General features: G+C 55.5%; 1 protein-coding gene across 1 annotated transcript in view; it reads right to left on the bottom strand.

Moving 5' to 3' along the window:
- TESPA1 (thymocyte expressed, positive selection associated 1) overlaps positions 1 to 26,415 on the bottom strand; it is a 72,352-nt gene that overhangs the window by 13,869 nt on the left and 32,068 nt on the right. The window contains exons 2-3 of the mRNA XM_069758697.1: positions 8,786 to 8,839; positions 6,424 to 6,460 (exon numbers count right to left, since the gene is read on the bottom strand). The gene's annotated coding sequence lies outside the window, so the exon portion shown is untranslated. The remainder of the gene's footprint in view (positions 1 to 6,423; positions 6,461 to 8,785; positions 8,840 to 26,415) is intronic.

The following is a 26,415-nucleotide window of genomic DNA, read 5'->3' as shown; positions in this document are numbered from 1 at the left end:
GAGCAGAAGGAAATCCATTCTGGGAAAGAAACTCTCGCCCCATAAATGGCATATCATTTGGGAAAAGGCAGCTAAGCTATCTATGTGTACCCTCTATAAAACAAATCAGTATAAGATATTAATGTTTTGGTACCATACTCCCAATCTTCTGAATAGACTGAACCATGCGATTCCAAATGTGTGTTGGCGTTGCGGTCTAGATGTGGGTACACTGTATCATATTTTCTGGACGTGTTCAGAGATTCTGAATTTTTGGAGGGAAGTGGGTTCACTTATTTCCAGGGTGCTTTATGCGGAAGTTGGACTAGATCTGACTATATATCTGCTGAATTTTACCCCTAGGGGATGGGGAAGAAGGCCGCAAAACTGTTACTTCAAATTCTTATTACGGCAAGATTTTTAATTGCTCTTAATTGGAGGTAGGTTTCTTCACCGTCTTTCTTCCAACTACTTTACAGAATTAATGACATTAGACGGATGGAGTATACAGTACAGACCAAAAGTTTGAACACATCTCATTTAAAGATTTTTCTGTATTTTCATGACTATGAAAATAGTACATTCCCACTGAAGGCACCAAAACTATGAATTAACACATGTGGAATTATATACTTAACAAAAAAGTGTGAAACAACTGAAATTCTGAAAAGAAAAACGAGTGGCCATAATTACAGTCATGAAAATACAGAAACATCTTTTGTCCAAACTTTTGGTCTGTACTGTATGACCGCAATACTCAATGCAAGGGTGGAGTGATTTGAGTCGGCCTGGGCTACTTGGGACTTCTTTTTTGATCAGAATAGATCAATATTTGACCATTGTCCTCCCCTCCTTCAGGTGCTTGCTTTTCCCCCTTCCTTTTCCTTCCCCCTTCTCCCCAAAGGTGTGTCCCTTGTCTTTTTGTCTGTTCATATTAAGGTTATAATTTTGACAAACTGCTTTAGATTTTAGTTTTTTTCTCTTCTCAATGTATTGACTCTCTTCTAACTTATTCTGTCTTTGATTGTAAAAGATGTTTGTGACTGTTCTATATTTGTTAATAACTGATGTAGCACCAATAAAAATTAACAGTTAAAAAAAACTACACGGGGGGAACTTGTTAATGATCTCAAGGCAGCTGGGACCATAGTCACCAAGAAAACCATTGGTAACACAGTATGCAGTAAAGGTTTAAAATCCTGCAGTGCCCACCAGTTCCCTCTGCTCAAGAAGGCACCTGTCTGAAGTTTGCCAATGAATACCTGGATGATTCTGTGAGTGATTGGCAAAAGGTGCAGTGGTCAGATGAGACAAAAATTGAGGTCTTTGGCATTAACTCAACTCGACGTGTTTAGACAGAGAGAAATGCTGCCTATAACCCAAAGAACACCATCCCCACTGCCCAGCATGGAGGTGGAAACATTATGTTTTGGGGGTGTTTCTCTGCGAAGGGCACAGGACTACTTCACCGCATCAATGGGAGAATGGATGGAGCCATGTACCGTAAAATCCTGAGTGACAACCTCCTTCTCTCTACCAGGACATTAAAAATGGGTCGTGGCTGGGTCTTCCAGCAAGACAATGACCCAAAACATATAGCCAATCCAACAAAGGAGTGGCTCAAAAAGAAGCACATTAAGGTCATGGAGTGGCCTAGCCAGTCTCCAGACCTTAATCCCATAGAAAACGTATGGAGGGAGTTGAAGCTCCGAGTTGCCAAGTGACAGCCTCAAAATCATAATGATTTAGAGAAGATCTGCAAAGAGGAGTGAACCAAAATTCCTTCTGACATGCGTGCAATCTTCATCAACTACTAAAAATGTCTGACTGCTGTGCTTGCCAACAAGGGTTTTGCCACCAAGTTTTAAGTCTTGTTTGCCAGTGGGATCAAATACGTATTTCTCACTGCAAAATGCAAATAAATTTATATAATTTATGCAATGTGATTTTCTGGATTTTATTTTTGACTAGCTGAAGAGCCCGGCGTTGCCTGGGCATAGTACATATCTGTGGTTAGTTATAGCACGTCACTTCTCTTATTTTCCCATCACGCCTCTCATTTTCCCCCTCACATCTCTCATTTTCTCCCTCTCAGACGCCTCTCATCTTTTTAAGTGGTGGAACTAGCACTATTGCTGACTGACTAAATACTTTTTTGCCCCACTGTACCTGTATGTCATCTCCTCCTCTATATAATATATACAGTGGGGCAAAAAAGTATTTAGTCAGTCAGCAATAGTGCAAGTTCCACCACTTAAAAAGATGAGAGGTGTCTGTAATTTACATCATAGGTAGACCTCAACTATGGGAGACAAACTGAGAAAAAAAAATCCAGAAAATCACATTGTCTGTTTTTTTAACATTTTATTTGCATATTATGGTGGAAAATAAGTATTTGGTCAGAAACAAAATTTAATCTCAATACTTTGTAATATATCCTTTGTTGGCAATGACAGAGGTCAAACGTTTTCTGTAAGTCTTCACAAGGTTGCCACACACTGTTGTTGGTATGTTGGCCCTTTCCTCCATGCAGATCTCCTCTAGAGCAGTGATGTTTTTGGCTTTTCGCTTGGCAACATGGACTTTCAACTCCCTCCAAAGGTTTTCTATAGGGTTGAGATCTGGAGACTGGCTAGGCCACTCCAGGACCTTGAAATGCTTCTTACGAAGCCACTCCTTTGTTGCCTTGGCGGTATGCTTTGGATCATTGTCATGTTGAAAGACCCAGCCACGTTTCATCTTCAATGCCCTTGCTGATGGAAGGAGGTTTGCACTCAAAATCTCACGATACATGGCCCCATTCATTCTTTCATGTACCCGGATCAGTCGTCCTGGCCCCTTTGCAGAGAAACAGCCCCAAAGCATGATGTTTCCACCACCATGCTTTACAGTAGGTATGGTGTTTGATGGATGCAACTCAGTATTCTTTTTCCTCCAAACATGACAAGTTGTGTTTCTACCAAACAGTTCCAGTTTGGTTTCATCAGACCATAGGACATTCTCCCAAAACTCCTCTGGATTATCCAAATGCTCTCTAGCAAACTTCAGACGGGCCCGGACATGTACTGGCTTAAGCAGTGGGACACGTCTGCCACTGCAGGATCTGAGTCCATGGTGGCGTAGTGTGTTACTTATGGTAGGCCTTGTTACATTGGTCCCAGCTCTCTGCAGTTCATTCACTAGGTCCCCCCGTGTGGTTCTGGGATTTTTGCTCACCGTTCTTGTGATCATTCTGACCCCACGGGGTGGGATTTTGCGTGGAGCACCAGATCGAGGGAGATTATCAGTGGTCTTGTATGTCTTCCATTTTCTAATTATTGCTCCCACTGTTGATTTCTTCACTCCAAGCTGGTTGGCTATTGCAGATTCAGTCTTCCCAGCCTGGTGCAGGGCTACAATTTTGTTTCTGGTGTCCTTTGACAGCTCTTTGGTCTTCACCATAGTGGAGTTTGGAGTCAGACTGTTTGAGGGTGTGCACAGGTGTCTTTTTATACTGATAACAAGTTTAAACAGGTGCCATTACTACAGGTAATGAGTGGAGGAAAGAGGAGACTCTTAAAGAAGAAGTTACAGGTCTGTGAGAGCCAGAAATCTTGATTGTTTGTTTCTGACCAAATACTTATTTTCCACCATAATATGCAAAAAAAATGTTTAAAAAACAGACAATGTGATTTTCTGGATTTTTTTTTCTCAGTTTGTCTCCCATAGTTGAGGTCTACCTATGATGTAAATTACAGACGCCTCTCATCTTTTTAAGTGGTGGAACTTGCACTATTGCTGACTGACTAAATACTTTTTTGCCACACTGTACCTGTGTGTTATCTCTCCTGTATATAGTATATATCTGTGTGTCATCTCCCCTGTATATAGTATATACCTGTGTGATCTCCTGTATTAGACCTCGTTAACACGTTATTTGCTCAGTATTTTTACCTCAGTATTTGTAAGATAAATTGGCAGCCTGATAAATCCCCAGCCAACAGGAAGCCCTCCCCCTGGCAGTATATATTAGCTCACACATACACATAATAGACAGGTCATGTGACTGACAGCTGCTGTATTTCCTATATGGTACATTTGTTGCTCTTGTAGTTTGTCTGCTTATTAATCAGATTTTTATTTTTGAAGGCCAATACCAGACTTGTGTGTGTTTTAGGGCGAGTTTCGTTTGTCAAGTTGTGTGTGTTGAGTTGTGTGTGGCGACATGCATGTAGCGACTTTTGTGAGATGAGTAATGGGTCCGTGTAATCCGTGCGCTCCCACGAACACTGACATGTCTCTGTGTTTGGCACATGGAGACACGGTCCGCAAAAAATCAATGACATCTGCACAGATGCATTGATTTTAATGTGTCTACGTGTGTCAGTGGCCCCGGTACGTGAGGAAACTGTCACCTCACGTACCGGAGACACTGACGTGTGAAACAGGCCTAAGTGAGTTTGAAAATTGCCTGGTAGAAGAAAAGTGCTAGTACCCCTTTAAAACCTCTTCAAACTAGGCACTATCCAATCAAATGGCTGCAAAGAATTCTTCAGGAAAAAAAATCCATTTCAAAACTTTTGAAAGCCTCTTCAAAACTGTTTTAGCAAACACTTTAAGAAGAAAGAAACTTCTCCAAAAACTCCCCCAAACAGGCAAATATCCTAAAAAGCTTTCCTCTTGAAGAACTCAAGTTTATTTTAACTCTTTAAAAAATTCAGTGTGAACATAGATTTACATTTCTATATGAGTTTTATAGGAGCATTATTTTCTAGAGCACATCACATATGTCTCATTATCTCCTAGTCTGCAACCAATATCCCTACGTACTCTTTCACATAAAATCTGTAAAAGCGTAAAGAGTGCACCAACATTTTTTAAACCAAAATACATGCACTTAATTTAAAAAATAGCCCCAAAAGTGGACAACCCTTTTAGGCTGTGTGCACACGTTGCAGATTTTTCGCATTTCTTTGCTATAAAAATGCTATAAAAACACGAAAAAAGTGCATACATTATGCATCCCATCATTTAGAATGCATTCTGCAATTTTTGTGCACATGATGCGCTTTTTTCCACAAAAAAAACGCATTGCGGTAAAAAAACGCAGCATGTTTATTAATTTTGCGGATTTCCCACTATATTATTGCATTGAGAACCTCCGGAAAAATCCGTAAAAAAAAAAACGCACCAAAAACGTGGTAAAAACGCAAGAAAAACGCATGCTGATTTCTTGCAGAAAATGTCCGGTTTTGCTCGGGAAATTTCTGCAAGAAATCCTGAATGTGTGCACATAGCCTAAAGGAAACTTGTCAGCAGTTTGTCCCTTTGTATACTGCTTCTATCACCAAATATGCATCATAATGTATGTCCCTACAGCTCCATTATATTCCAGCAATAGAGAAGCATAACTTTATTTATAATATTGTTTTATATTATATTGTGTATTGTATGCACACCTCTGCTGAGATTGCAGATCTGTGCCAAGCAGTCCAATAAGTGTCTAGGCACCACTCCGCTTGCAAACGGAGCCCACTTACCTTTGCTTTACTTATTCTACAGATTGTATTGAGACATCATTTATGGCAAACACATTAGCACTCCGCATTAATGTCGTGGAGGAAGCAATGGGCACCTGAATCAGTGCTCAACTCTAATCGTGTCACTTAAAGGGAACCTGTCACCCTGAAAATCGCGGGTGAGGTAAGCCCACCGGCATCAGGGGCTTATCTATAGCATTCTGTAATGCTGTAGATAAGCCCCCGATGTTAACTGAAAGAGGAGAAAAAGACGTTAGATTATACTCACCCAGGGGCGGTCCCACTGCTGGTCCGGTCGGATGGGCGTCTCTGGTCAGCTGCGGCGCCTCCCATCTTCATTCCAAGACGTCCTCTTCTGATCTTCAGCCACGGCTCCGGTGTACTTTGTCTACCCTGTTGAGGGCAGAGCAAAGTACTGCAGTGCGCAGGCGCCGGGCCTCTCTGACCTTTCCGGCGCCTGCGCACTGCAGTACTTTGTGACAGGGTGACAGGTTCCCTTTAAATGCCACTGTCAAAAATTAAGAATGGCATAAAAGGAGTTAAACACCAGAGATCAGAACTCGCTCCTACAGTATACAGGTGACCAACAGCACTAACTTTTTGGGGGCGCTCGTTCCAAATCCAGGGAACCCTTCTGGGGAAACGTGTATCAAAAAGTAGAAAGAACAGCGCTCCAACCGGGTGTTATTATCCAATAGAGAGAGTCTTTATTCCAGCCATGATAAAATAGCAACGTTTCGGCCGCACATCCAGCCTGTCACTAGCTCCTGTCACCGCTATTAGCTATAGGTGATGACTGTCTAACACAGCCCTGAGTGCACACTACATACCCTCATCCAGTAGACTCTACACATGAGCGACATGCACCATACAGAGGGTCAAGAACATAGACAATGTGCCATCATGTATATGGAATGTTCATTACCTTATACTGCTCCTTTGGTGATTAGATAAAAGAGTTGCTAAAACAGAAAAGATATATCAGAAAATAATTTTATCTACCCAAGATTAAAGAGGACCTTTCATCAGCTTTAGCATGTCAAACTGACCACATCAAGGGATAGTGGCTACAGAGATGAGTAAGATGTAGTTTTGATTTTGTAATTTCTCCTCTCCATTGTGATGATATTAGCTTAGATTATAATTTTCATTAAGTTCAAATGGGCATGTCCCCATAAGACCCATTACCAAATAAAATAGCAAGACACATTTATTGATGGAATAAAAATTGGCCGTGAGGTTTTATTTTGGGTTACATACAACTTGAATAAATACCAATAAATAAACTTCATAAGTTATAAGTCCATATTTCAAATCATCCAGTAGCCAAATCCACCCATGGTAGGGTGATTTTTACCCCACAAATAAAACCGAACGACAAATAAAAATGCTAACATAGCGGGAGGGAGGGTGAGCTCTTCTTTCTTCAAGCGCCAGCGGAGTGACAGATACTGACAGGGACCGGGCTTATAAATCAGAAAAAAGACCGCCAAAAGGCCAATCACATTGCTGGAAAAATGAGGGAACAAAAACCAGCAAAAGCCGGTTTAAGCCACTTTACATTAAAAATAGAACAGAACTTGACCTTCCCATGACCCTTATTTACCACCACATGAGGTAACTAAGGTCTATGTGGACATGAGACCCCCGCTGTATTTCATATGTCTGCGTGGGGGGGCAAACATTACCAGAGATTTGCCTCTGTGGGTGTGTACCTTTTCCCCCTGAACAAGGTTGACCAATCATAAGCCAGCAGCAACATACAGTTGACAAAAGAACTTGAATTCCTATCTTTACTGATCTCTGCAGCTACTCTGTAGAGATACAGCAAAACTGAGTTATGTATCAATACAAACACTTCCAGATCTCACCTCACCGTGCAGCAAGCTCTCCCCCTCCCCCACACTGACTACTATGAAATGAGAACTGGAATTTTTCTAATCATACATAGCTCAGTTCAGCTGTAGCTCTACACAGTAGCTGCAGAGTTAGGTATCATTACAAACACTTCCAGATCTCATGTCCTGACGCTGTTAGCTCTCACCGTCCCCTGACATTAACTGCCATGAAATGAGATTTGGAAGTGTTTAATGATACATAATTTAGCTCTGCTGCATGTCTACACCGTATAGATCAGCAAAGAGAGAAGGTCATGTTCTTTTGTCCTCTGCATGACGCTGCCTGCTTATAATTGGTCATCTTCATGCAGGGGAAGAAGTATATACTCCCAGACACAGATCTATTTCAATACCCAGGAGAACTTTACATAAATTAAAACCTAAATTTTGCAAGCTATTATCTTCGAAATGGAGAGATTTGTCAGTATTCTCATTGAAGCCCCCACTTTTCACCAAAACAATTGTATCCCTCATTTAAATGGACCAGTGGTCGTGCATATGTGCTGCTCTTCCATTATGTTCCTATTAGACTGAAGGAGATATCTAAATACAAATCTCAGCTTTCTCCAGTAGTCCTATAGAGAATGAATGGAGTGGTAGCACATATGCTATACCACCACCCCATCTTTATGGTCGACACAAGTCCTCTGGTCTGCTGATTGGTGGGGATCGCAGCAGTCAGACCCTCACTGATCTAGCAGTTATCATCTATTTTGTATAGGGGGATAACCTGTTCTTATTGGAAGACCACATAATACCTTTCCCCATAGTCGAGGAGGAGTAAAAACGTAATCTCATATATTGCTCCCTAGTATTTTTGGAGAATGCACCATTCAGGTGCCCTATGTAACAGGTTTGAGGACCCCAGTGACAGGAAAGCTATTTAAGATTAATCTCAACCACACTCTAATGGGGGTCATAATCAGATCAGTAATGTGGCCTCATAGAAGGTGTAATGAGATAGGGTACAGGCACCTCTTGCTATGGGTGGTTAAAAGTGTGAGAATGTTGCATAGCCCCTGAAAGTGCTCAGGACCACCCATTGCACTACGTATACAGCCACATTCAAAGGATATAACGTAATATGGCCCATTACTTCTGTCTTAATAATGCAGATTATGGTTGATGTAATAAGGAGAGGTCTATGACTGTTGACAAATTCCCTTTGACAGTAATCGAGTTGCATGACGTTAGATCCTGCTTGGTTTATCAGAAACAGCACCACTCTTGTACATGGTCTGTGTCAGGTAGGTAACTATACACTAAGTCAGGGGTTAGCTGAAATACCAGGCGTTATCCATGAACAAGTATCGGTATATTTCCGGAAAACAACAATAACTTATTTTAATTCTTCATGTCCTGTTTAAATGCAAACTTATCTGATCTTACCTTCAGCTCCAAGAGTAAAGTCATCGTCCAAGCTGTTTCCTTTACTATACTGGTCTGAAAGGAAAAAAAAAAGAGTACGGTCACTTATTATAGTGCTTTGGAACAAAGCACTGTATTGTTATTCCACCGTAGACAACTTCTTATTCTTATTCTTCTTATTATTATTAGGCTTTTTTCCGCAATTAATGCGGCCCGAACCGCTACACGCACAGACTCCAGTGAGGTGTCATTTCGAAGCCAGCGTCCCCAAGAGGTGTGCTAAGTATTTTTCGTGTCGATCGGATTTGTAGTTTTGGCGCAATTAACGTTTGAAAATTGTTTTTCTCTCATTGGAATGCATTGCCAATGCATTTCAATAGGGAAATTTAGCCATAAGGTATAATGGCTGATTACTGAGGCAATTTAAAAAATAACTGCCAACTGCCACCTGGCTGATCAGCTCATTGATATGTGCAGTCACACCCAGTTACTATGACAACGCCTACGAACTCTACATGACCCCACCAGGACACAGTTTTGCCAGATAATATCAGCTCTTAAAGTGACCAACCCACCAAATTGTTACCTGAGGTGTCCAGCCCACCAAATAGGAGGCCGAGGGGCCCCGACCACCACATCGGAGGCCGAGGGGCCCCGACCTCCAAATCGGAGGCCGAGGGGCCCCGACCTCCATATCGGAGGCCGAGGGGCCCCGACCTCCAAATCGGAGGCCGAGGGGCCCCCACCTCCATATCGGAGGCCGAGGGGCCCCGGCCTCCATATCGGAGGCCGAGGGGCCCCGACCTCCAAATCGAAGGCCGAGGGGCCCCGACCTCCATATCGGAGGCCGAGGGGCCCCGGCCTCCATATCGGAGGCCGAGGGGCCCCGACCTCCATATCGGAGGCCGAGGGGCCCCGGTCTCCATATCGGAGGCCGAGGGGCCCCGGCCTCCATATCGGAGGCCGAGGGGTCCCGACCTCCATATCGGAGGCCTAGGGGCCCCGATCTCCATATCGGAGGCCGAGGGGCCCCGGCCTCCATGTCGGAGGCCGAGGGGCCCCGGCCTCCAAATCGGAGGCCGAGGGGCCCCGGCCTCCAAATCGGAGGCCGAGGCGCCCCGGCCTCCAAATCGGAGGCCGAGGGGCCCCGGCCTCCAATTCGGAGGCCGAGGCCCCCCGGCCTCCAAATCGGAGGCCGAGGGGCCCCGGCCTCCAAATCGGAGGCCGAGGGGCCCAGGCCTCCAAATCGGAGGCCGAGGGGCCCCGGCCTCCAAATCGGAGGCCGAGGCGCCCCGGCCTCCAAATCGGAGGCCGAGGGGCCCCGGCCTCCAATTCGGAGGCCGAGGCCCCCCGGCCTCCAAATCGGAGGCCGAGGGGCCCCAGCCTCCAAATCGGAGGCCGAGGGGCCCCGGACCCCGGCCTCCAAATCGGACCCTGAGGGGCCCCGACCTCCAAATCGGACCCTGAGGGGCCCCGACCACCAAAGTGGACCCTGAGGGGCCCCGACCTCCAAATCGGACCCTGAGGGGCCCCGACCACCAAATCGGACCCTGAGGGGCCCCGACCTCCAAATCGGACCCTGAGGGGCCCCGACCACCAAATCGGACCCTGAGGGGCCCCGACCACCAAATCGGACCCTGAGGGGCCCCGACCACCAAATCGGACCCTGAGGGGCCCCGACCACCAAATCGGACCCTGAGGGGCCCCGACCACCAAATCGGACCCTGAGGGGCCCCGACCACCAAATCGGACCCTGAGGGGCCCCGACCACCAAATCGGACCCTGAGGGGCCCCGACCACCAAATCGGACCCTGAGGGGCCCCGACCACCAAATCGGACCCTGAGGGGCCCCGACCTCCAAATCGGACCCTGAGCGGCCCCGACCTCCAAATCGGACCCTGAGGGGCCCCGACCTCCAAATCGGACCCTGAGGGGCCCCGACCTCCAAATCGGACCCTGAGGGGCCCCGACCACCAAATCGGACCCTGAGGTGCCCCGACCTCCAAATCGGACCCTGAGGGGCCCCGACCACCAAATCGGACCCTGAGGGGCCCCGACCTCCAAATCGGACCCTGAGGGGCCCCGACCACCAAATCGGACCCTGAGGGGCCCCGACCACCAAATCGGACCCTGAGGGGCCCCGACCACCAAATCGGACCCTGAGGGGCCCCGACCACCAAATCGGACCCTGAGGGGCCCCGACCACCAAATCGGACCCTGAGGGGCCCCGACCACCAAATCGGACCCTGAGGGGCCCCGACCACCAAATCGGACCCTGAGGGGCCCCGACCACCAAATGGGACCCTGAGGGGCCCCGACCACCAAATCGGACCCTGAGGGGCCCCGACCACCAAATCGGACCCTGAGGGGCCCCGACCACCAAATCGGACCCTGAGGGGCCCCGACCTCCAAATCGGACCCTGAGGGGCCCCGACCACCAAATCGGACCCTGAGGGGCCCCGACCACCAAATCGGACCCAGAGGGGCCCCGACCTCCAAATCGGACCCTGAGGGGCCCCGACCACCAAATGTGACCCAGAGTGACCCCGCCCACCAAATGTGACCCCGCCCACCAAATGTGACCCCGAGTGGCCCCGCCCACCAAATGGGACCGCGAGTGGCCCCGCCCACCAAATCGGACCCAGAGGTGCCCCGCCCACCAAATCGGACCCAGAGTGACCCCGCCCACCAAATCGGACCCAGAGTGACCCCGCCCACCAAATCGGACCCAGAGTGACCCCGCCCACCAAATGTGACCCAGAGTGACCCCGCCCACCAAATGTGACTCAGAGTGACCCCGCCCACCAAATGTGACCCAGAGTGACCCCGCCCACCAAATGTGACCCAGAGTGACCCCGCCCACCAAATGTGACCCAGAGTGACCCCGCCCACCAAATGTGACCCAGAGTGACCCCGCCCACCAAATGTGACCCAGAGTGACCCCGCCCACCAAATGTGACCCAGAGTGACCCCGCCCACCAAATGTGACCCAGAGTGACCCCGCCCACCAAATGTGACCCAGAGTGACCCCGCCCACCAAATGTGACCCAGAGTGACCCCGCCCACCAAATGTGACCCAGAGTGACCCCGCCCACCAAATGTGACCCAGAGTGACCCCGCCCACCAAATGTGACCCAGAGTGACCCCGCCCACCAAATGTGACCCAGAGTGACCCCGCCCACCAAATGTGACCCAGAGTGACCCTGCCCACCAAATGTGACCCAGAGGTGCCCCGCCCACCAAATCTGACCGAGGTGCCCCGCCCACCAAATCTGACCCAGAGGTGCTCTGCCCACCAAATCTGACCCAGAGTGGCCCCGCCCACCAAATCTGACCCAGAGTGGCCCCGCCCACCAAATCGGACCCAGAGTGGTCCCGTCTACCAAATCGGACACAGAGTGGCCCCGCCCACCAAATCATCCCCTGAAGGGCCCCGCCCACCAAACCAGCGCCTGAAGGGCACCCAAGTGTGAAAGTCTTGCAGGGGCAGCCCGGGCACCATTACAAAGCACTATCTGTAGTTCCTTCAGGAAATACCCATCTAGTTATTATTCTTATTATTAGGCTTTTTTCCGCAATTAATGCGGCCCGAACCGCTGCACGCACAGACTCCAGTGAGGTGTCATTTCGAAGCCAGCGTCCATGAGAGGTGTGCTAAGTATTTTTCGTGTCGATCGGATTTGTAGTTTTGGCGCAATGTGCGATTGAAAATTGTTTTTCCCTCATTGGAAAGCATTGTCAATGCATTTCAATAGGGAAATTTTGCCATAAGCTATAATGGCTGATATCTGAGGCAATTTAAAAAATAACTGCCAACTGCCACCTGGCTGATCAGCTCATTGATATGCGAAGTCAGACCAAGTTACTATGCCAACGCGTACAAACTACATGACCCCACCAGGACACAGTTTTGCCAGATAATATCAGCTCTTAAAGTGACCTACCCACCAAATTGTTACCTGAGGTGTCAGCCCACCAAATCGGACCGAGTGACCCCGCCCACCAAATTGGACCCAGAGGGTAAGTGCACCCCCGCCCCGTGTGTGCAAAAGTAAGTGCACCCCTTGTGTATGCAAAACTAAGTTCACCCCCACCCCAAGTGTATAAAAGTAAGTGCACCCCCGCCCTGTGTGTGCAAAAGTAACTGCACCCCCGCCCCCGTGTGTGCAAAAGTAAGTGCACCCCCGCCCCCGTGTGTGAAAAGTAAGTGCGCCCCCGGCCCTGGATGTGCAAAAGTAAGTGCACCCCCGACCCCGTGTGTGAAAAGTAAGTGCGCCCCCGGCCCCGGATGTGCAAAAGTAAGTGCACCCCCGGTCCCAGTTGTGCAAAAGTAAGTGCGCCCCCGCCCCCGTGTGTGCAAAAGTAAGTACGCCCCCACCCCCGTGTGTGCAAAAGTAAGTGCACCCTGCCCCGTGTGTGAGAAGTAAGTGCGCCCCCGGCCCAGGATGTGCAAAAGTAAGTGCGCCCCCGGCCCCGGGTATGCAAAAGTAAGAGCGCCCCGGCCCCGGGTGTGCAAAAGTGTGCCCCGGGTGTGCAAAAGTAAGTGCGCCCCGGGTGTGCAAAAGTAAGTGTGCCCCGGGTGTGCAAAAGTAAGAGCGCCCCGACCCCATGTGTGCAAAAGTAAGTGCGCCCCCGGCCCCGGGTGTGCAAAATTAAGTGCGCCCCCGGCCCCGGATGTGCAAAAGTAAGTGCACCCCCGGTCCCAGGTGTGCAAAAGTAAGTGCGCCCCTGCCCCCGTGTGTGCAAAAGTAAGTACACCCCCGCCCCCGTGTGTGCAAAAGTAAGGGCACCCTGCCCCGTGTGTGAGAAGTAAGTGCGCCCCCAGCCCAGGATGTGCAAAAGTAAGTGCGCCCCCGGCCCCGGGTATGCAAAAGTAAGTGCGCCCCGGCCCCGGGTGTGCAAAAGTAAGTGTGCCCCGGGTGTGCAAAAGTAAGTGCGCCCCGGGTGTGCAAAAGTAAGTGGGCCCCGGCTGTGCAAAAGTAAGTGCGCCCCGGGTGTGCAAAAGTAACAGCGCCCCCGACCCCATGTGTGCAAAAGTAAGTGCGCCCCCGGCCCCGGGTGTGCAAAATTAAGTGCGCCCCCGGCCCCGGGTGTGAAAAGTAAGTGCACCCCCGGTCCCGGGTGTGAAAAGTAAGTGCACCCCCAATTCTGTGGGTGAAAAGTAAGTGCACCACCGCTCCCATGGGTGAAAAGGAAGTGCACCCTCGGTCCCGTGGGTGAAAAGTAAGTGCACCCCCGGTCCCGTGAGTTAAAAGTAAGTGCGCCCCGGCCCCGGGTGTGCAAAAGTAAGTGTGCCCCGGGTGTGCAAAAGTAAGTGCGCCCCGGGTGTGCAAAAGTAAGTGCGCCCCGGGTGTGCAAAACTAAGTGCGCCCCGGGTGTGCAAAACTAACTGGGCCCCGAGTGACCCCACCAGGACACAGTTTTGCCAGATAATATCAGCTCTTAAAGTGACCCGACCACCAAATCGGCCCCTGAGGGGCCCCGCCCACCAAATCGGCCCCTGAGGGGCCCCGCCCACCAAATCGGCCCCTGAGGGGCCCCGCCCACCAAATCGGCCCCTGAGGGGCCCCGCCCACCAAATCGGACCCAGAGTGACCCCGCCCACCAAATCGGACCCAGAGTGACCCCGCCCACCAAATCGGACCCAAAGTGACCCCGCCCACCAAATCGGACCCAGAGTGACCCCGCCCACCAAATTGGACCCAGAGTGACCCCGCCCACCAAATCGGACCCAGAGTGACCCCGCCCACCAAATCGGACCCAGAGTGACCCCGCCCACCAAATCGGACCCAGAGTGACCCCGCCCACCAAATGTGACTCAGTGACCCCGCCCACCAAATGTGACCCAGAGTGACCCCGCCCACCAAATGTGACCCAGAGTGACCCCGCCCACCAAATGTGACTCAGAGTGACCCCGCCCACCAAATGTGACCCAGAGTGACCCCGCCCACCAAATGTGACCCAGAGTGACCCCGCCCACCAAATGTGACCCAGAGTGACTCCGCCCACCAAATCTGACCCAGAGTGACTCCGCCCACCAAATTTGACCCAGAGCGGCCCCGCCCACCAAATCGGACCCAGAGCGGCCCCGCCCACCAAATCGGCGCCTGAGGGGCACCCAAGTGTGAAAGTCTTGCAGGGGCAGCCCGGGCACCATTCCAAAGCACTATCTGTAGTTCCTTCAGGAAATACCCATCTAGTTATAGTGCTTTGTAAAAAGCACTGTATTGTTATTCCACCGTAGACAACTTCTTATTCTTATTCTTCTTATTATTATTAGGCTTTTTTCCGCAATTAATGCGGCCCGAACCGCTACACGCACAGACTCCAGTGAGGTGTCATTTCGAAGCCAGCGTCCCCAAGAGGTGTGCTAAGTATTTTTCGTGTCGATCGGATTTGTAGTTTTGGCGCAATTAACGTTTGAAAATTGTTTTTCTCTCATTGGAATGCATTGCCAATGCATTTCAATAGGGAAATTTAGCCATAAGGTATAATGGCTGATTACTGAGGCAATTTAAAAAATAACTGCCAACTGCCACCTGGCTGATCAGCTCATTGATATGTGCAGTCACACCCAGTTACTATGACAACGCCTACGAACTCTACATGACCCCACCAGGACACAGTTTTGCCAGATAATATCAGCTCTTAAAGTGACCAACCCACCAAATTGTTACCTGAGGTGTCCAGCCCACCAAATAGGAGGCCGAGGGGCCCCGACCACCACATCGGAGGCCGAGGGGCCCCGACCTCCAAATCGGAGGCCGAGGGGCCCCGACCTCCATATCGGAGGCCGAGGGGCCCCGACCTCCAAATCGGAGGCCGAGGGGCCCCCACCTCCATATCGGAGGCCGAGGGGCCCCGGCCTCCATATCGGAGGCCGAGGGGCCCCGACCTCCAAATCGAAGGCCGAGGGGCCCCGAACTCCATATCGGAGGCCGAGGGGCCCCGGCCTCCATATCGGAGGCCGAGGGGCCCCGACCTCCATATCGAAGGCCGAGGGGCCCCGGTCTCCATATCGGAGGCCGAGGGGCCCCGGCCTCCATATCGGAGGCCGAGGGGTCCCGACCTCCATATCGGAGGCCTAGGGGCCCCGATCTCCATATCGGAGGCCGAGGGGCCCCGGCCTCCATGTCGGAGGCCGAGGGGCCCCGGCCTCCAAATCGGAGGCCGAGGCGCCCCGGCCTCCAAATCGGAGGCCGAGGGGCCCCGGCCTCCAATTCGGAGGCCGAGGCCCCCCGGCCTCCAAATCGGAGGCCGAGGGGCCCCGGCCTCCAAATCGGAGGCCGAGGGGCCCAGGCCTCCAAATCGGAGGCCGAGGGGCCCCGGCCTCCAAATCGGAGGCCGAGGCGCCCCGGCCTCCAAATCGGAGGCCGAGGGGCCCCGGCCTCCAATTCGGAGGCCGAGGCCCCCCGGCCTCCAAATCGGAGGCCGAGGGGCCCCGGCCTCCAAATCGGAGGCCGAGGGGCCCCGGACCCCGGCCTCCAAATCGGACCCTGAGGGGCCCCGACCTCCAAATCGGACCCTGAGGGGCCCCGACCACCAAAGTGGACCCTGAGGGGCCCCGACCTCCAAATCGGACCCTGAGGGGCCCCGACCACCAAATCGGACCCTGAGGGGCCCCGACCTCCAAATCGGACCCTGAGGGGCCCCGACCACCAAATCGGACCCTGAGGGGCCCCGACCACCAAATCGGACCCTGAGGGGCCCCGACCACCAAATCGGACCCTGAGGGGCCCCGACCACCAAATCGGACCCTGAGGGGCCCCGACCACCAAATCGGACCCTGAGGGGCCCCGACCACCAAATCGGACCCTGAGGGGCCCCGACCACCAAATCGGACCCTGAGGGGCCCCGACCACCAAATCGGACCCTGAGGGGCCCCGACCACCAAATCGGACCCTGAGGGGCCCCGACCACCAAATCGGACCCTGAGGGGCCCCGACCTCCAAATCGGACCCTGAGCGGCCCCGACCTCCAAATCGGACCCTGAGGGGCCCCGACCTCCAAATCGGACCCTGAGGGGCCCCGACCTCCAAATCGGACCCTGAGGGGCCCCGACCACCAAATCGGACCCTGAGGTGCCCCGACCTCCAAATCGGACCCTGAGGGGCCCCGACCACCAAATCGGACCCTGAGGGGCCCCGACCTCCAAATCGGACCCTGAGGGGCCCCGACCACCAAATCGGACCCTGAGGGGCCCCGACCACCAAATCGGACCCTGAGGGGCCCCGACCACCAAATCGGACCCTGAGGGGCCCCGACCACCAAATCGGACCCTGAGGGGCCCCGACCACCAAATCGGACCCTGAGGGGCCCCGACCACCAAATTGGACCCTGAGGGGCCCCGACCACCAAATCGGACCCTGAGGGGCCCCGACCACCAAATCGGACCCTGAGGGGCCCCGACCACCAAATCGGACCCTGAGGGGCCCCGACCTCCAAATCGGACCCTGAGGGGCCCCGACCACCAAATCGGACCCTGAGGGGCCCCGACCACCAAATCGGACCCAGAGGGGCCCCGACCTCCAAATCGGACCCTGAGGGGCCCCGACCACCAAATCGGACCCTGAGGGGCCCCGACCTCCAAATCGGACCCTGAGGGTCCCCGACCTCCAAATATTACCCTGAGGGGCCCCGACCACCAAATCGGACCCTGAGGGGCACCGACCACCAAATCGGACCCTGAGGGGCCCCGACCTCCAAATCGGACCCTGAGGGGCCCCGACCTCCAAATCGGACCCTGAGGGGCCCCGACCTCCAAATCGGACCCTGAGGGGCCCCGACCACCAAATCGGACCCTGAGGGGCCCCGACCACCAAATCGGACCCTGAGGGGCCCCGACCACCAAATCGGACCCTGAGGGGCCCCGACCACCAAATCGGACCCTGAGGGGCCCCGACCACCAAATCGGACCCTGAGGGGCCCCGACCACCAAATCGGACCCTGAGGGGCCCCACTTACCAAATCGGACCCTGAGGGGCCCCGACCACCAAATCGGACCCTGAGGGGCCCCGACCACCAAATCGGACCCTGAGGGTCCCCGACCTCCAAATCGGACCCTGAGGGTCCCCGACCTCCAAATAGGACCCTGAGGGGCCCCGACCACCAAATCGGACCCTGAGGGGCACCGACCACCAAATCGGACCCTGAGGGGCCCCGACCACCAAATCGGACCCTGAGGGGCCCCGACCACCAAATCGGACCCTGAGGGGCCCCGACCACCAAATCGGACCCTGAGGGGCCCCGACCACCAAATCGGACCCTGAGGGGCCCCGACCACCAAATCGGACCCTGAGGGGCCCCGACCACCAAATCGGGCCCTGAGGGGCCCCGACCACCAAATCGGACCCTGAGGGGCCCCGACAACCAAATCGGACCCTGAGGGGCCCCGACCACCAAATCGGACCCTGAGGGGCCCCGACCACCAAATCGGACCCTGTGGGGCCCCGACCACCAAATCGGACCCTGAGGGGCCCCGACCTCCAAATCGGACCCTGAGGGGCCCCGACCTCCAAATCGGACCCTGAGGGGCCCCGACCTCCAAATCGGACCCTGAGGGGCCCCGACCACCAAATCGGACCCTGAGGGGCCCCGACCACCACATCGGACCCTGAGGGGCCCCGACCACCAAATCGGACCCTGAGCGGCCCCGACTACCAAATCGGACCCAGAGTGACCCCGCCCACCAAATCGGACCCAGTGTGACCCCGCCCACCAAATCGGACCCTGAGGGGCCCCGCCCACCAAATCAGCACCTGAAGGGCCCCGACCACCAAATCGGACCCAGTGTGACCCCGCCCACCAAATCGGACCCTGAGGGGCCCCGACCACCAAATCGGACCCTGAGGGGCCCCGACCACCAAATCGGACCCTGAGGGGCCCCACTTACCAAATCGGACCCTGAGGGGCCCCGACCACCAAATCGGACCCTGAGGGGCCCCGACCACCAAATCGGACCCTGAGGGTCCCCGACCTCCAAATCGGACCCTGAGGGTCCCCGACCTCCAAATAGGACCCTGAGGGGCCCCGACCACCAAATCGGACCCTGAGGGGCACCGACCACCAAATCGGACCCTGAGGGGCCCCGACCACCAAATCGGACCCTGAGGGGCCCCGACCACCAAATCGGACCCTGAGGGGCCCCGACCACCAAATCGGACCCTGAGGGGCCCCGACCACCAAATCGGACCCTGAGGGGCCCCGACCACCAAATCGGACCCTGAGGGGCCCCGACCACCAAATCGGGCCCTGAGGGGCCCCGACCACCAAATCGGACCCTGAGGGGCCCCGACCACCAAATCGGACCCTGAGGGGCCCCGACCACCAAATCGGACCCTGAGGGGCCCCGACCACCAAATCGGACCCTGTGGGGCCCCGACCACCAAATCGGACCCTGAGGGGCCCCGACCTCCAAATCGGACCCTGAGGGGCCCCGACCTCCAAATCGGACCCTGAGGGGCCCCGACCTCCAAATCGGACCCTGAGGGGCCCCGACCACCAAATCGGACCCTGAGGGGCCCCGACCACCACATCGGACCCTGAGGGGCCCCGACCACCAAATCGGACCCTGAGCGGCCCCGACTACCAAATCGGACCCAGAGTGACCCCGCCCACCAAATCGGACCCAGTGTGACCCCGCCCACCAAATCGGACCCTGAGGGGCCCCGCCCACCAAATCAGCACCTGAAGGGCACCCAAGTGTGAAAGTCTTGCAGGGGTAGCCCGGGCACCATTCCAAAGCACTATCTGTAGTTCCTTCAGGAAATACACATCTAGTTATAGTGCTTTGTAAAAAGCACTGTATTGTTATTCCACCGTAGACAACTTCTTATTCTTATTCTTCTTATTATTATTAGGCTTTTTTCCGCAATTAATGCGGCCCGAACCGCTACACGCACAGACTCCAGTGAGGTGTCATTTCGAAGCCAGCGTCCCCAAGAGGTGTGCTAAGTATTTTTCGTGTCGATCGGATTTGTAGTTTTGGCGCAATTAACGTTTGAAAATTGTTTTTCTCTCATTGGAATGCATTGCCAATGCATTTCAATAGGGAAATTTAGCCATAAGGTATAATGGCTGATTACTGAGGCAATTTAAAAAATAACTGCCAACTGCCACCTGGCTGATCAGCTCATTGATATGTGCAGTCACACCCAGTTACTATGACAACGCCTACGAACTCTACATGACCCCACCAGGACACAGTTTTGCCAGATAATATCAGCTCTTAAAGTGACCAACCCACCAAATTGTTACCTGAGGTGTCCAGCCCACCAAATAGGAGGCCGAGGGGCCCCGACCACCACATCGGAGGCCGAGGGGCCCCGACCTCCAAATCGGAGGCCGAGGGGCCCCGACCTCCATATCGGAGGCCGAGGGGCCCCGACCTCCAAATCGGAGGCCGAGGGGCCCCGACCTCCATATCGGAGGCCGAGGGGCCCCGACTTCCAAATCGGAGGCCGAGGGGCCCCGGCCTCCATATCGGAGGCCGAGGGGCCCCGACCTCCAAATCGAAGGCCGAGGGGCCCCGACCTCCATATCGGAGGCCGAGGGGCCCCGGCCCCCATATCGGAGGCCGAGGGGCCCCGACCTCCATATCGGAGGCCAAGGGGCCCCGGTCTCCATATCGGAGGCCGAGGGGCCCCGGCCTCCATATCGGAGGCCGAGGGGTCCCGACCTCCATATCGGAGGCCTAGGGGCCCCGATCTCCATATCGGAGGCCGAGGGGCCCCGGCCTCCATGTCGGAGGCCGAGGGGCCCCGGCCTCCAAATCGGAGGCCGAGGGGCCCCGGCCTCCAAATCGGAGGCCGAGGCGCCCCGGCCTCCAAATCGGAGGCCGAGGGGCCCCGGCCTCCAAATCGGAGGCCGAGGGGCCCCGGCCTCCAAATCGGAGGCCGAGGGGCCCCGGCCTCCAAATCGGAGGCCGAGGGGCCCCGACCTCCAAATCGGAGGCCGAGGGGCCCCGGCCTCCAAATCGGAGGCCGAGGGGCCCCGGCCTCCAAATCGGAGGCCGAGGGGCCCCGACCTCCAAATCGGAGGCCGAGGGGCCCCGGCCTCCAAATCGGAGGCCGAGGGGCCCCGGCCTCCAAATCGGAGGCCGAGGCGCCCCGGCCTCCAAATCGGAGGCCGAGGGGCCCCGGCCTCCAATTCGGAGGCCGAGGCCCCCCGGCCTCCAAATCGGAGGCCGAGGGGCCCCGGCCTCCAAATCGGAGGCCGAGGGGCCCCGGCCTCCAAATCGGAGGCTGAGGGGCCCCGGCCTCCAACTCGGAGGCCGAGGGGCCCCGGCCTCCAAATCGGAGGCCGAGGGGCCCCGGCCTCCAAATCGGAGGCCGAGGGGCCCCGGCCTCCAAATCGGAGGCCGAGGGACCCCGGCCTCCAAATCGGACCCTGAGGGGCCCCGACCTCCAAATCGGACCCTGAGGGGCCCCGACCACCAAAGTGGACCCTGAGGGGCCCCGACCTCCAAATCGGACCCTGAGGGGCCCCGACCACCAAATCGGACCCTGAGGGGCCCCGACCTCCAAATCGGACCCTGAGGGGCCCCGACCACCAAATCGGACCCTGAGGGGCTCCGACCACCAAATCGGACCCTGAGGGGCCCCGACCACCAAATCGGACCCTGAGGGGCCCCGACCACCAAATCGGACCCTGAGGGGCCCCGACCACCAAATCGGACCCTGAGGGGCCCCGACCACCAAATCGGACCCTGAGGGGCCCCGACCACCAAATCGGACCCTGAGGGGCCCCGACCTCCAAATCGGACCCTGAGCGGCCCCGACCTCCAAATCGGACCCTGAGGGGCCCCGACCTCCAAATCGGACCCTGAGGGGCCCCGACCTCCAAATCGGACCCTGAGGGGCCCCGACCACCAAATCGGACCCTGAGGTGCCCCGACCTCCAAATCGGACCCTGAGGGGCCCCGACCACCAAATCGGACCCTGAGGGGCCCCGACCTCCAAATCGGACCCTGAGGGGCCCCGACCACCAAATCGGACCCTGAGGGGCCCCGACCACCAAATCGGACCCTGAGGGGCCCCGACCACCAAATCGGACCCTGAGGGGCCCCGACCACCAAATCGGACCCTGAGGGGCCCCGACCACCAAATCGGACCCTGAGGGGCCCCGACCACCAAATCGGACCCTGAGGGGCCCCGACCACCAAATCGGACCCTGAGGGGCCCCGACCACCAAATCGGACCCTGAGGGGCCCCGACCACCAAATCGGACCCTGAGGTGCCCCGACCTCCAAATCGGACCCTGAGGGGCCCCGACCACCAAATCGGACCCTGAGGGGCCCCGACCTCCAAATCGGACCCTGAGGGGCCCCGACCACCAAATCGGACCCTGAGGGGCCCCGACCACCAAATCGGACCCTGAGGGGCCCCGACCACCAAATCGGACCCTGAGGGGCCCCGACCACCAAATCGGACCCTGAGGGGCCCCGACCACCAAATCGGACCCTGAGGGGCCCCGACCACCAAATCGGACCCTGAGGGGCCCCGACCACCAAATCGGACCCTGAGGGGCCCCGACCACCAAATCGGACCCTGAGGGGCCCCGACCTCCAAATCGGACCCTGAGGGGCCCCGACCACCAAATCGGACCCTGAGGGGCCCCGACCACCAAATCGGACCCTGAGGGGCCCCGACCACCAAATCGGAACCTGAGGGGCCCCGACCTCCAAATCGGACCCTGAGGGGCCCCGACCACCAAATCGGACCCTGAGGGGCCCCGACCACCAAATGTGACCCAGAGTGACCCCGCCCACCAAATGTGACCCCGCCCACCAAATGTGACCCCGAGTGGCCCCGCCCACCAAATGGGACCGCGAGTGGCCCCGCCCACCAAATCGGACCCAGAGGTGCCCCGCCCACCAAATCGGACCCAGAGTGACCCCGCCCACCAAATCGGACCCAGAGTGACCCCGCCCACCAAATCGGACCCAGAGTGACCCCGCCCACCAAATGTGACCCAGAGTGACCCCGCCCACCAAATGTGACTCAGAGTGACCCCGCCCACCAAATGTGACCCAGAGTGACCCCGCCCACCAAATGTGACCCAGAGTGACCCCGCCCACCAAATGTGACCCAGAGTGACCCCGCCCACCAAATGTGACCCAGAGTGACCCCGCCCACCAAATGTGACCCAGAGTGACCCCGCCCACCAAATGTGACCCAGAGTGACCCCGCCCACCAAATGTGACCCAGAGTGACCCCGCCCACCAAATGTGACCCAGAGTGACCCCGCCCACCAAATGTGACTCAGTGACCCCGCCCACCAAATGTGACCCAGAGTGACCCCGCCCACCAAATGTGACCCAGAGTGACCCCGCCCACCAAATGTGACCCAGAGTGACCCCGCCCACCAAATGTGACCCAGAGTGACCCCGCCCACCAAATGTGACCCAGAGTGACCCCGCCCACCAAATGTGACCCAGAGTGACCCCGCCCATCAAATCGGACCCAGAGTGACCCCGCCCACCAAATGTGACCCAGAGTGACCCCGCCCACCCAATTGGACCCAGAGTGGCCCCGCCCACCAAATCGGTAACTATGGTGCCCCGCCCACCAAATCAGACCCAGAGTGGCCCCATCCACCAAATAGGCCCCTCAGGTGCCCCGCCCACCAAATCGGCCCCTGAGGGGCCCCGCCCACCAAACCAGCGCTTGAAGGGCACCCAAGTGTGAAAGTCTTGCAGGGGCAGCCCGAGCACCATTCCAAAGCACTATCTGTAGTTCCTTCAGGAAATACCCATCTAGTTATAGTGCTTTTGTAAAAAGCACTATATTGTTATTCCCCCGTAGACAACTTATTATTATTATTATAGTGCTTTGGGACAAAGCACTATATTGTTATTCCACCGTAGTCAACTTATTCTTCTTATTATTATTCAGTCCGCAATTAATGCGGCCCGAACCGCTGCACGCACAGACTCCAGTGAGGTGTCATTTCGAAGCCAGCGTTCCTGGCAGGTGTGCTAAGTATTTTTCGTGTCGATCGGATTTGTAGTTTTGGCGCAATTGGCGTTTGAAAATTTCGTCTCAATGCATTTCAATGGGAAATTGTTCCAACAATAAGGGATAATGGCTGATTTCTGAGGCAATTTCAAAATAACTGCCAACTGCCACCTGGCTGATTAGCTCATTGCGATGTGCAGTCAGACCCAGTTACTATGCCAACGCCTACGAACTCTACATGACCCCACCAGGACACAGTTTTGCCAGATAATATCAGCTCTTAAAGTGACCCGCGCACCAAATTGGCACCTGAGGTGCGCAGCCCACCAAATCGGACCCGAGTGGCCCCGCCCACCAAATCGGACCCCGAGTGGCCCCGCCCGCCAAATCGGACCCCGAGTGACCCCGCCCGCCAAATCGGACCCAGAGTGACCCCGCCCACCAAATGTGACCCAGAGTGACCCCGCCCACCAAATGTGACCCAGAGTGACCCCGCCCACCAAATGTGACCCAGAGTGACCCCGCCCACCAAATGTGACCCAGAGTGACCCCGCCCACCAAATGTGACCCAGAGTGACCCCGCCCACCAAATGTGACCCAGAGTGACCCCGCCCACCAAATGTGACCAGAGTGACCCCGCCCACCAAATGTGACCCAGAGTGACCCCGCCCACCAAATGTGACCCAGAGTGACCCCGCCCACCAAATGTGACCCAGAGTGACCCCGCCCACCAAATGTGACCCCGCCCACCAAATGTGACCCAGAGTGACCCCGCCCACCAAATGTGACCCAGAGTGACCCCGCCCACCAAATGTGACCCAGAGTGACCCCGCCCACCAAATGTGACCCAGAGTGACCCCGCCCACCAAATGTGACCCAGAGTGACCCCGCCCACCAAATGTGACCCAGAGTGACCCCGCCCACCAAATGTGACCCAGAGTGACTCCGCCCACCAAATCAGACCCAGAGTGACCCCGGCCACCAAATCAGACCCAGAGTGACCCCGGCCACCAAATCGTACCCAGAGTGACCCCGGCCACCAAATCGGACCCAGAGTGTTCCCGCCCTCCAAATGTGACCCAGAGAGACCCCGCCCACCAAATGTGACCCAGAGTGACCTCGCCCACCAAATGTGACCCAGAGTGACCTCGCCCACCAAATGTGACCCAGAGTGACCCCGCCCACCAAATGTGACCCAGAGTGACCCCGCCCACCAAATGTGACCCAGAGTGACCCCGCCCACCAAATGTGACCCAGAGTGACCCCGCCCACCAAATGTGACCCAGAGTGACCCCGCCCACCAAATGTGACCCAGAGTGACCCCGCCCACCAAATGTGACCCAGAGTGACCCCGCCCACCAAATGTGACCCAGAGTGACCCCGCCCACCAAATGTGACCCAGAGTGACCCCGCCCACCAAATGTGACCCAGAGTGACCCCGCCCACCAAATGTGACCCAGAGTGACCCCGCCCACCAAATGTGACCCAGAGTGACCCCGCCCACCAAATGTGACCCAGAGTGACCCCGCCCACCAAATGTGACCCAGAGTGACCCCGCCCACCAAATGTGACCCAGAGTGACCCCGCCCACCAAATGTGACCCAGAGTGACCCCGCCCACCAAATGTGACCCAGGGTGACCCCGCCCACCAAATGTGACCCAGAGTGACCCCGCCCACCAAATGTGACCCAGTGACCCCGCCCACCAAATGTGACCCAGAGTGACCCCGCCCACCAAATGTGACCCAGAGTGACCCCGCCCACCAAATGTGACCCAGAGTGACCCCGCCCACCAAATGTGACCCAGAGTGACCCCGCCCACCAAATCGGACCCAGAGTGACCCCGCCCACCAAATCGGACCCTGAGGGGCCCCGCCCACCAAATCGGACCCTGAGGGGCCCCGACCACCAAATCGGACCCAGAGGTGTCCCACCCACCAAATCGGACCCTGAGTGACATTGCCCACCAAATCGGACCCTGAGTGACCCTGCCCACCAAATCAGACCCTGAGTGACCCCGCCCACCAAACCTGCGCCTGAGGGGCACTCAAGTGTGAAAGTCTTGCAGGGCAGCCCGGGCACCATTCCAAAGCACTATCTGTAGTTCCTTCAGGAAATACCCATCTAGTTATTATTATTATTCAGTCCGCGATTAATGCGGCCCGAACCGCTGCACGCACAGACTCCAGTGAGGTGTCATTTCGAAGCCAGCGTTCCCAAGAGGTGTGCTAAGTATTTTTCGTGTCGATCGGATTTGTAGTTTTGGCGCAATTTGCGTTTTTCCCCTGATTGGAATGCAATTTCTCTATGGGTAAATTTTCCTATAAGCTTATAATGGCTGATTTCTGAGGCAATTTCAAACTAACTGCCAACTGCCACCTGGCTGATTAGCTCACTGCTATGTGCAGTCAGACCCAGTTACTATGACAACGCCTACGAACTCTACATGACCCCACCAGGACACAGTTTTGCCAGATAATATCAGCTCTTAAAGTGACCCGCACACCAAATCTGACCCTGAGGTGCCCAGTGCACCCCCGGTCCCGTGTGTGAAAAGTAAGTGCACCCCCGTTCCTGGTGTGAAAAGTAAGTGCACCCTGGTCCCATGTGTGTGAAAACTAAGTGCACCCCCGGTCCCTTGTGTGAAAAGTAAGTGCACCCCGGTCCCATGTGTGTGAAAAGTAAGTGCACCCCG

The sequence above is a fragment of the Ranitomeya imitator genome, chromosome 3 (genome assembly GCF_032444005.1).
Source record: "Ranitomeya imitator isolate aRanImi1 chromosome 3, aRanImi1.pri, whole genome shotgun sequence".
NCBI classification, from domain to species: Eukaryota; Metazoa; Chordata; class Amphibia; order Anura; family Dendrobatidae; genus Ranitomeya; species Ranitomeya imitator.
The sequence above is the reverse complement of the archived record's forward strand: the minus strand, read 5'-3'. Positions and strand labels throughout refer to the sequence as shown.